The following is a 10,505-nucleotide window of genomic DNA, read 5'->3' as shown; positions in this document are numbered from 1 at the left end:
TGGGCAGTACATAATGTGTAAGAATGCCAAAACTTTAGATATGGAAAGGGTAATGTCTGTCCTGATGGGTAAGGGTGTGAAAGGCGGGCGTTACACTAGAGATGCATGAAAATAAGAAAAGTCAAATCTAGAATCACCCGTACCATAGGCAAAAGAGTGCCTAGCCGGTTCCGGATATCCGGAAGGCTGCGGGTGTCCAGATGACGAGGGCTCAAGGTGAGGCTCAGTGTCTCTGGATATGGAAGGAACATTCTCAGGATCCATATAAGTGATTACCCAATTAGCAGGGTTGCAAATAGAGGTCCTCTCGGGATAAGGAAGGGGTAATGGAAAAGCATTCTTCCTCGGAAAACCAAAACCATTCTCATTCTGACAAATCATTTTCATAGCAAGACATGTATCAATATCGATCATGTCATTACCATGAATGACCTCCAACCTATCTAGATTAAGATTCAAACTTATAACTATTTGAGTAATCATACCACCAAAAATAATCGATCCCGAGGATGCCTTCCTAGCTCTTACCAAAGTTTGCAAAAAATGAAAATCGGAATCCAAGTCAACCTTATGTAACATAGCCCATATAGCATAAATATCCACTTTCTTAATGACTCCATCGCTTTCCCCTCTACCAAAAATAGTTTTACTTATTACACGATGTAAATGCATAAAAATGGGGTTTTGCATATAAGAAGCTTTAGCTCTAGAGGGCTCATAAGGTTGATCCAATCCAGTGATCAAATTCCAAAATTGATTCCAGTTGAATCTCGAATCGAACCTGCGAGAGCTACCGGTAGACAATCCAAAATAATTATTGAAATCACTAAATGCCCACTGAAATTCCTGATTCATTAATCTAAAAGTTATTTTGCCAATATAATTATCTTCATTGGCAAAGTGAACATCTAGTGAACTCAAAAACTTCAGTATAATACGAGGATATGTAGGTAGATGTGTGTACATGATATCATTCTAATCAAGAGACCCAATTATCCAATTTATATCATCCCTGATTCCTAACATATCTAAAATAGTTGGGTCCATGTAATGCGTGCACACAATCTTTCTATTGACAAGAATTTCAAATCTAGATTTATGATATTCATTTCTAAAAATAATATTGAATTCATTGTCGTTACCTTCGTCGCGTGCTATCCTCTTTCCTTTGCCCTTTGTTGGCTGCTTTCCTTTTTCCTTTGTTGGCTCCTTTCCTCCACTTGATCCACCGCTTCCCTTGCAAAGTTTCTTCAAAATATTAGACATATTGTTATGCTTAGGTGGGGAAAGGTGTTGTTTTGTTGGAGAAGTAAGATCTTGTAAGAATAGATCTAAAAAAAACAAGATTCTTGGAACAAGGAGTTGTAGATTTTGGAGATAAGAGAGGAGAAAAGAGTTGTTAAGATCTAAATCTCGATAAGTTTATGGAGAGAAATGAGTTTAAGATCTAGATCTGAGAAGATTAGAGGAAAGGTTGAAGAAGAGAAGAGTTTACGATAGAGAGGTGACTTAAGGGTATGGGGGTGTATGGCCGACACGGTCTAGGTATGGTCGTGTCTTCTAGACACAGCCAAGGCAAATCACTCCACATGGGTTGTGCAGATCTACACGATCCTAACCTTCTCCTTCTCGGGTTAGTCTGCACGACCATGCTGATTTACACGGCCACAGCAATCTTCCTCTCGATCTTGTTCACACGGCCATGTCTGGGATACGACCTTGTCCTTCTTCTTCTCAGGTAATTCTGCACAGCTGTGCTGAATGGCACGGGTAGAGCAGATTCCTTCTTTGGATTTTTACACGGCTGTGTGTATTACACGACCAGACACATTTCCTCCTCTGGAATCATCATATGACCGTGTGTGGAACACGTCCGAACAGTTCTTCTTCTCGGGTAGGATTACACGGCCCGTGTAAGTCACACGACCATGTACCTATTCTTCTCTGTAAACTTTACACGGTCGTGTCTGACACACGATCGATCTCTGTTTTGCTCAATATTGGATGATTTTACTCCTTCCTGACTTCTCCAATGCTTCCATGCCCATGAAGTTGTCATGGCCAGCTCATGGAAGAAAAATTACAACCTGAAAACAAAAATAACAAAAATTTAAAAGTGCTAACTAATGAAAAGAAAACCTAAACTGAAAAATACTAAGGAACTCCTGGGTTGTCTCCCAAGAAGCGCTTGTTTAAGGTCATTAGCTCGACTGATCTCCTTAGTCCTTTTCTCTTTTTCTTGCCCTAGGAGGGTAGATATATTTTTCATTCTTATCAGGAGGCCTCCTCCCAATATCACTTGCCGGATCATGTTCTTCATCTGGTGGCCTCCCATGAGGATGGAAGTTCCAATCCTCTAGTTTGTAAGTGTCAACATCACTGCAAACACTCACCAAGAAAGAAGAGACATGGTTAGAAGAATTTGATAAATCATATTCCAACCTTTCCTTACCGATTACCAATGAAAGCTTATGGTTGTTAACATCAATGATTGCTCCAGCTGTAGCAAGGAAGGGTCTTCCTAATATGATGAAAATTTTTGGATCTTCAACCATGTCAAGTACCACAAAATCTATGGGAATTATATTCCCACCAACCTCTACTGGCACATCTTCAATAATGCCCATAGGATATCTGCAAGAATGGTCAGCTAATTGTAGTGCCATGGTAGTAAGTTTAAAGTTTTTGAGACCTAATTTACTACAGATTGAATATGGAATGAGGCTAACACTTGCCCCCAAATCACAAAAAGCTTTTTCTATAAATTTAGATCCTATATTGCAAGGAATATAAAAGCTTCCTGGATCTTTAAACTTTGGGGAAATGTTCTTTTCAAACAAAGCCCTACATTCCTCAGTGAGTGCTATGATCTCAATATCTCTTCTTCTTCTTTTGTTTGACATACTGTCCTTTAAAAATTTGGAAAATTTTTGCATTTGTATGATTGCATCAATTAGAGGAACTTTGACACAAATTTCTTTAACTTTTTCTAAAAATCTGGCAAACTCTTCATCCTTCTTTAACATATCTAGACTACTTGACTTTGAGGGTTAGGTGGAAGAGTCTCTTCAACCTTAATGGTACTCTCCTCTTTATCTTGAATCTTATTTGGTTCACGTGCTGGAGGAGAGAGCTCTTCTTCAGTTTTCATCCCTTGTAGAGCAGTCACTTGAGGATCACCCAAGGTCCGTTTGCTCTTAAGCTCAATTCTATTGCAGTGCTCTATTGGATTAATATCAAGTTTTCCAGGAAATTATCCTGGTGCTCTTGAAGATGATAAAGCTAATTGGGCAATTTGGCTATCTTGAATCTTTTGATGCTTGTCGGAATTATCCATCCTCTAAGTTAGCTTCAAAATATCTTGCTTCATTTCATTTTGATTAGAGATAATTTCCTCAAGCATCTTCTCAATTTTAGAAAATTGAAAGCCCTGAGAAGATTGTTGTTGTTGTTGAAAATTTTGTTGCCCGGATTGGAAATTTGGTTTACCTCCCATGGATGGTTCTTGTTCTTGATTATTTCTGTAGAAAAAATTTGGATGATTCTTCCACCCAGGGTTATATGTGTTGGAATAGGGATTGTTCTGTCTCTGATTAAAACCCATGATAGTATCACATTGCTCTAATTGATTTATTTATGCAGATATAGCTCCTAAAGGACATGAGTTTGGAGAATGTTCATAACTTCCACAAGTTTCACAAGCACATATTAAGGCATTTACCGTGCTAGAATTTGTTCCCATATTCTCTAGCTTTTTAGTAAGAGCATCCAACTTTGTAGTCATTAAGTTAACTACATCTACATCAAATTTTCCTGATGCTTTTGTTGGGTTTGTATAAGAATAGCCTCCACTTCTTTCAGTTGCCCATTGATGATGATTCTGTGCTACACTTTCAATGATTTCTTCGGCCTCATCTAAACTCTTGTTCATAAGTGCCCTTCCAGCTGCAGAATCAAGGGACACCTTAGTATGGTAATTGATGCCATTATAAAACGTGTGTAACACCAACCATTTTTCCAATCCATGATGTGGGCATTGTCTAAGCATACTATTATATCTATCCCATGCTTCAAATAAAGATTTCGAATCTGATTGTCTAAAGCTTGTAATAAGATTTCTCATATGAGCAGTCTTACTTAGAGGATAGAATTTGTCTAAGAATTGTTGCTCACATTGTTCCCAAGTGGTAATGCTATTAGGAGGTAAAGAATTCAAATAAAGATTTCGAATCCAATCCATGATGTGGGCATTGTCTAATCATACTATTGTATCTATCCCATGCTTCAAATAAAGATTTCGAATCTGATTGTCTAAAGCTTGTAATAAGATTTCTCATATGAGCAGTCTTACTTAGAGGATAGAATTTGTCTAAGAATTGTTGCTCACATTGTTCCCAAGTGGTAATGCTATTAGGAGGTAAAAAATTCAGCCATTGTTTAGCTCTATCTCATAAAGAAAACCCAAACAGTAATAGTCTCACTACTTCTGAAGGAACACTATTCATTTTTATGGTATCACATATTTCATAAAGACTTCCAAATGCTGATTAGGATCTTCATGCGGTCCACCTCTAAACTGATTTTGCTGAACCATATTGATTATTGCAGGCTTAATCTCAAAATTATTTGCTTCAACAGAGGGTCTTGTAATACTTGAACGGAACCCTCTGGCATAAGGTGCTGCATAATCCTTAAGTGGTCTATTCGCCATATTTGAATGTTTTTGTTCTTCTTGATGTCTTTACAAGATTTTCCTTCTATGAAATGTTCTATTAGTTTCGGGATCAAGAGGAAGTAATTCTCCATGTGAGGATCAAGGACATCATCAACGGGCTCCACCTAATTGTCCACCAATTAGAGAACAAAGATATTATAAGGTATGCCCTAAACTCATTTCCTCGAAATGTATTATAGACATCTATTATGGACACCTATAAAATTTCCTGGAATTTTTCAAAATTAAAACTAGATGAATTATTCTATGAACTAGAATTACATGAGCAAACTAACTCCAAATAGATTGAGAAAGATATTACTTTCTTTGTAGGATCCTCAAAAGAAATAAAATCTAGAACCAAACTTGAACTAGAAATTGAATCTGCCTCAGATGATGAAGAACACCTAGTGAATTTGGTAAGAAAAATATTCACGGGGAGAAAAATGAACTTCACCAAAAAGGATTTGCAGAACATGGTAAGGTCTATGTAACAACCCAAATTTTCTCATTCCGAGTCCTAATAGTAATTAAAAATATTTAGAAATGCTTTAGAAATATTCTAGAGATTTTTAGAGTATTTTTATGTAATTTTTGGAGTTCGTTTGATATTTTTACCAAAAGAAACAAGTTACAAAAATAAAGAGGTTGAGCCGAGGTTCGAACCGGAGACCTCCAGTTAAGCAAAGCCATAAGTTGTCTCGGATGACCAGGAACCTAGCAGGGCTGTGCTGATTAAATATATAGAGAAATAAACTTAAGCAGTAATAGAAAACAGAAAATATTAAGTATAAAAGAGTTTCGGCCGAGATTCGAACCCGCGACCTCCGACCCGGTCCAAGACTTAAGCGAAGCGCGATGGCGAAGCGCGATGGCCAAGCGCCCAAGCGGGCGGTGCTGAGCAAATATCGGGCGAAATTAATTTAAGCAGTGGTATGGAACAGAAATACCTAGTTATAAAGAGAGAACTTAGGTATTTGCGGTGACCTAATTTCTTTCCCTTCTCCTCTTCGGCGTGCGACGACTGTGCTCGGGTGGAAAGCAAGGAAAGTTAGGGCTCGTCTCCAGTGGCCGTCCAAGGGTCCAATCCGAAGGGTTTCTTCACTATCACGATCTCCTCGTCGGAGAGAGTTCGTGGGCACGAGGAGGAGTCAGAATCTTGAGCTAGCCGAAACCCTAGGAGCCTTCTTCTTCGGTAGCGAGTCCAAGAACGCAAGGTAAGTTGCTTCTCACCTGCGGTAGGAGTGGTTTCGGATCTTTTTCTCCTTGAATTCGAAGCATGTTGTAAGATTTTTTTAGTTTTGAAATTTCTGCCGTGAGTTTCAAAGGAAGAACATGAAAAGGATAAGTATGTGACAGCAAAGCCAATGTCACGTACTATAGTTGCAATAAAAAGGGGCACTACAAGCACGAGTGTCTAAACGTCAAGGAAGACAAGCCAAAGAAATTCAAGAAGAAGAAGACCCTTAAAGCGACCTGGGATGAGTCAGAAAGTCGGACAACAATGAACCAAAGTAGAACAACTACCTTGCACTCATGGTAACTGAATCGGAGTCAGAAAGCCAGTCAGATCAAGACAACAAATCAAAGTACGAGTCAAGCCATGAGTCTGTACTAGTTTCCAAAGGTTCTGACAAGGTAAATTCTAACTTAACTGCTAAGTTTTTAAAAATTATTGCATGCATGAATAGGAAATTATCTTAATATGAAAAATAAAATGAAACAATCCTTAAGAAAAATCAACACCTTAGGGAACAACAAAACTCCAAAATTGAAAACACTAACTCAACTCAAGTCAAAAGACTTAAGGAAGAAAATTCTAAACTAAAAACTGAAATAACATTTAAAAGAACTATTATAAAAATTCACCACTAGATCCAAGTACCTAGATATGATATTTAGATCTCAATGAGTTGTATACAACAAATTCAGACTTAGATACAATTCTAGCGCAATAAATAAAACCTTTATTTCACTAATAAGTCAAAATAAAAATCAAACTAAATCTTGGATCCCAAAAGCTTGTCTAACCAATCCAGTAGGACTAAACCAATATTATATACCCAAAAATAAAATCTATTACCTAAAAACAAAAAAGATAAAATTAATAACTCAAATCTAAAAATTAACCACAAACTCAAATCTAACAAATCAAATCAAAACTTAAAATCTAATAAATCAAATCAAAACTTAAACAACAAATTCAAATCAAATCCAAACTTAAAGTATAAATTTAAATCAAATCAAAACTTAAACAACAAATTCAACTCAAATCCAAACTCAAACTATAAATTCAACTCTAACAAATAAAATCCAAACTCAAGCTATAATCAAGTCTACTATGACTACAAATCAAATCGACATAAACCTTAAATTTAATCCAAGTTCAATAATTCAGGGGGAGGCACCAAACTAGTTGACACCTCCAAAGTAATAGTCTATCCAATTGAGTAATTAGGTTTAGATTAAAAAGAAAGTTGACTCTTGCCCAAGTATAGTACCAGGGTGGGAAAAGATGATAGTATGTTAGGAAAACTTGGTCAAGGGAGTCAAGTAGGGTAAGATGTACCCTATTTGGTCTAAAACTAACTAAAGCTATCTCTCCATATCCTAGACTAATTTGACTAAGATTTATCAATAGGAAGATTAAATGTTCAATTTCTCAAAAAGACGTTGTCTAGAAGTGGTCATTGCTCCGATACCCAAGAACGCCCCTATGCCTTGCCACAGCCTGGAAGCCAATTTTTAAAATGTGCATTTAATTAACTGACAGTTAAACTTGAAGCTAACATAAGGTCAAAACTTAACTTAAAATTAAATTAAAATTTAACTTAATTTAAACTTAATTAATTTAACACTTAATTTAAACTTAAACTCAATTCAAATTTAATTTTGACTTAATTGAAAATTAATTAAAACTTAATTTAGTAGTTAATTAATCAAACTTTGTTTAAAACCTAATTACATTTAACTTAAACTTAGAGTCTAATCATAAATCCTAATTTTTTTTAGGAATCTAAGTGGATCTTAGATAGTGGTTACTCCAGACACATGACTAGGGATCATACTAAATTCATCAAGCTAAAATATAAAATCCTAGGAACAATTGCCTTTGAAAATAACGGCAAACTTACGGTAATTGGAATAGGCAACATTGAACTTGAGTTTAATTTCTTTATTCGCAAAATATTAATTGTTGAAATTTTCAAATTTAATTTGCTTAGCATTAGTCAATTGTGTGACTCTAGCTATAAGGTTATGTTCTTATCATCTGAATGTTTAGTTAAACACATAAAAAATCCTAACATAAAATTAAAAGGATTTAGGCATAATAATATTTACATAATTAACCTAGCCAGCTCTTCACTTAAATATCACTTGGCACAAAAAGAGAAAACCTGGCTATGGCATAGAAGACTATCCCATACTCACTTTAGAAATATCACAAGATTAAATGGCTTAGTTAGAGGTTTACCAAAATTACCTAACCTTGAGCCAACTATTTGCAATGTTTGCCAACAAGGAAAATAAACCAAATCAACTCACAAACTGGCTAATTAAACTCAAACCAATTCTATGCTAGAATTACAACACTTAGATTTATTTGACCCATATGGAATTAAGTCAATTAATGGTAGCATATATTACTTAGTAATAATTAATGACTATTCAAAATTTATCTGGATAAAATTCTTAATAAATAAAATATTTAGTAATTTTTTAAACAAAATAAAAATGAAAAAGAATTAAAAATCAAAAGAATTAGGAGAAATAATGATGGAGAATTTAAAAACCATAAGTTTACAAAATTTTATTTAGAGAAATCCCATCACCAAGATTTTTCATGCCTCAAAACACCTCAACAAAATAGAGTAGTTGAAAGAAAAAATAGGACTCTACAAGAATCCACTAGAACAATACTTAATGAATATCAACTACAAAATACCTCTGGCCTGAAGTTGTGAGTACAGCTTGATATGTCCAAAATAGAACAGTGATGCACAAAATACATAATAAAACTTCCTATGAAATTTATTATAATAAATAATCCAACATTAATTATTTTAAATTATTTGGATGTAATGTTTATATTTTAAATATAAGAGAACACTTAGAAAAATTTACATCAAAAATTAAAAATAGAATCTTTGTAGAGTACTCACTAAATATTAAAGCCTAACGAGCATACAACAAAAGTACCCTAAAAATTGAGGAAACGACAGATATACAATTTGATGAAACCTCTAATCCTAAAGAACCTGACCAAAGTCAAACCCAATTTAAACCAATTGACTTTGTCAGATCTAGCTCTGATCAAGGGGAAGATAGTGAAAATCTAAATCAAATAGAAGAACAAGAAATGAACTAGCTCACCCAGAAGAAAACCAAACAACACAAACTGATTCTAGAATAATTAGAGTTAGCCCAGTTCATCTAGTGGACTAAATAATAGGAGACCCAGATTTAAGGATTCAAACTAGATCAACGTATAGAAACCTAAGTCAAATTTTCTTAATTTCTAAGATTGAACCCAAAACTGTTGAAGAATCCTTACTTGACCTAGATTAGATCTTAGCCGTGGAAGAGAAATTGACCCAATTTGAAAGAAATGAAGTCTGGAACTTAGTCCTACTACTCAAAGGAAAAAAGTTTATAGAAACAAAGTGGGTTTTAGGAACAAACTAAATGAAAAAGGGGAAATCATTAGAAATAAAGCTAAGTTAGTAGCTAAAGGGTTTATTCAAGTAAAGAGACTTGACTATGATGAAGCCTATGCCTCAGTAACTAGAGTTGAATCTATGAGAATGTTACTAAGCTATGCATCCCATAAAGGATTTAAACTTTACCAAATGGACGTAAAATCTTCCTTTCTAAATGGACTAATCAAAGAAGAAGTCTACGTAGGTCAACCACTGGGGTTTGAGAGATTAGACCATCCCAACCAAGTGTTTAAACTAAAGAAAGCACTATATGATCTAAAGCAAGCTCCTAGGGTCTGGTATAAATGAATATTCACCTATTTGATCTCTAAGGATTTCAATCAAGGTTGAGTTGACTCAACCTTATTTCTAAAAACTTTTGAGACAGACATTTTTATAGCTCAAGTACATGTAGACGATATAATTTTTGGATCAACAAATTTAAAATGTTTACAAGAATTTATTACCATAATGGAACAAGAGTTTGAAATGAGTTTAGTAGGTAACCTAACATATTTCTTAGGTTTACAAGTTAAACAAACAAATAAAAGAAATTATATTTATTAACAAAAGTACACAAAAGAATTACTTAGAAAATTTGTAATGGAAAACCCTAAAGAAATAAAAATACCGATGGCCACTAACATAACTTTAGATAGTGATCCAAATGGAAAGATAGTTGATCTAAAATATTATAGAAGTGTCATAGATAGTCTATTATACTTAACTGTAAACTAACCTGATATTTTATTTATAGTTAGTATGTGTGCTAGATATCAAATCTGTGCTAAGGAATTTCACCTAGCTAATGTGAAAAAGAATTTTTAGGTACTTAAAAGACACACCTAATGTAGGAATTTGATTCCCTAGAATAACTAGTTTTGAACTCATAGGTTACTCTGACTCAGATTATGCCAGTTGTAAATTAGATCAAAAAAGTATAAGTGGTGGATGTTAACTCCTTGGACCATCACTTATAGCTGATTTAGTAGAAAACAACATGTGTTGCTCTATCTAGTACTGAGGCAAAGTACATAGTAATGGGGAAATGTATATCATAGTTAGTATGGATGATGCACACTTTAAAAGAC

The 10,505-nt window shown here is 34.7% G+C and overlaps 2 non-coding genes across 2 annotated transcripts; both read left to right on the top strand.

Annotated features, from left to right (window-relative positions):
* Nucleotides 1-4,019: 4,019 nt before the first annotated feature.
* Nucleotides 4,020-4,126, top strand: LOC121978843. Its single transcript, XR_006111182.1, has one exon. It is a non-coding gene; the product is annotated as a small nucleolar RNA R71 (small nucleolar RNA).
* Nucleotides 4,127-4,233: 107 nt separating this feature from the next.
* Nucleotides 4,234-4,340, top strand: LOC121978824. The gene has a single exon (XR_006111166.1). It is a non-coding gene; the product is annotated as a small nucleolar RNA R71 (small nucleolar RNA).
* Nucleotides 4,341-10,505: the final 6,165 nt, after the last annotated feature.

This window comes from Zingiber officinale, chromosome 4B (assembly GCF_018446385.1).
Source record: "Zingiber officinale cultivar Zhangliang chromosome 4B, Zo_v1.1, whole genome shotgun sequence".
NCBI classification, from domain to species: domain Eukaryota; kingdom Viridiplantae; phylum Streptophyta; class Magnoliopsida; order Zingiberales; family Zingiberaceae; genus Zingiber; species Zingiber officinale.
The sequence above is the reverse complement of the archived record's forward strand: the minus strand, read 5'-3'. Positions and strand labels throughout refer to the sequence as shown.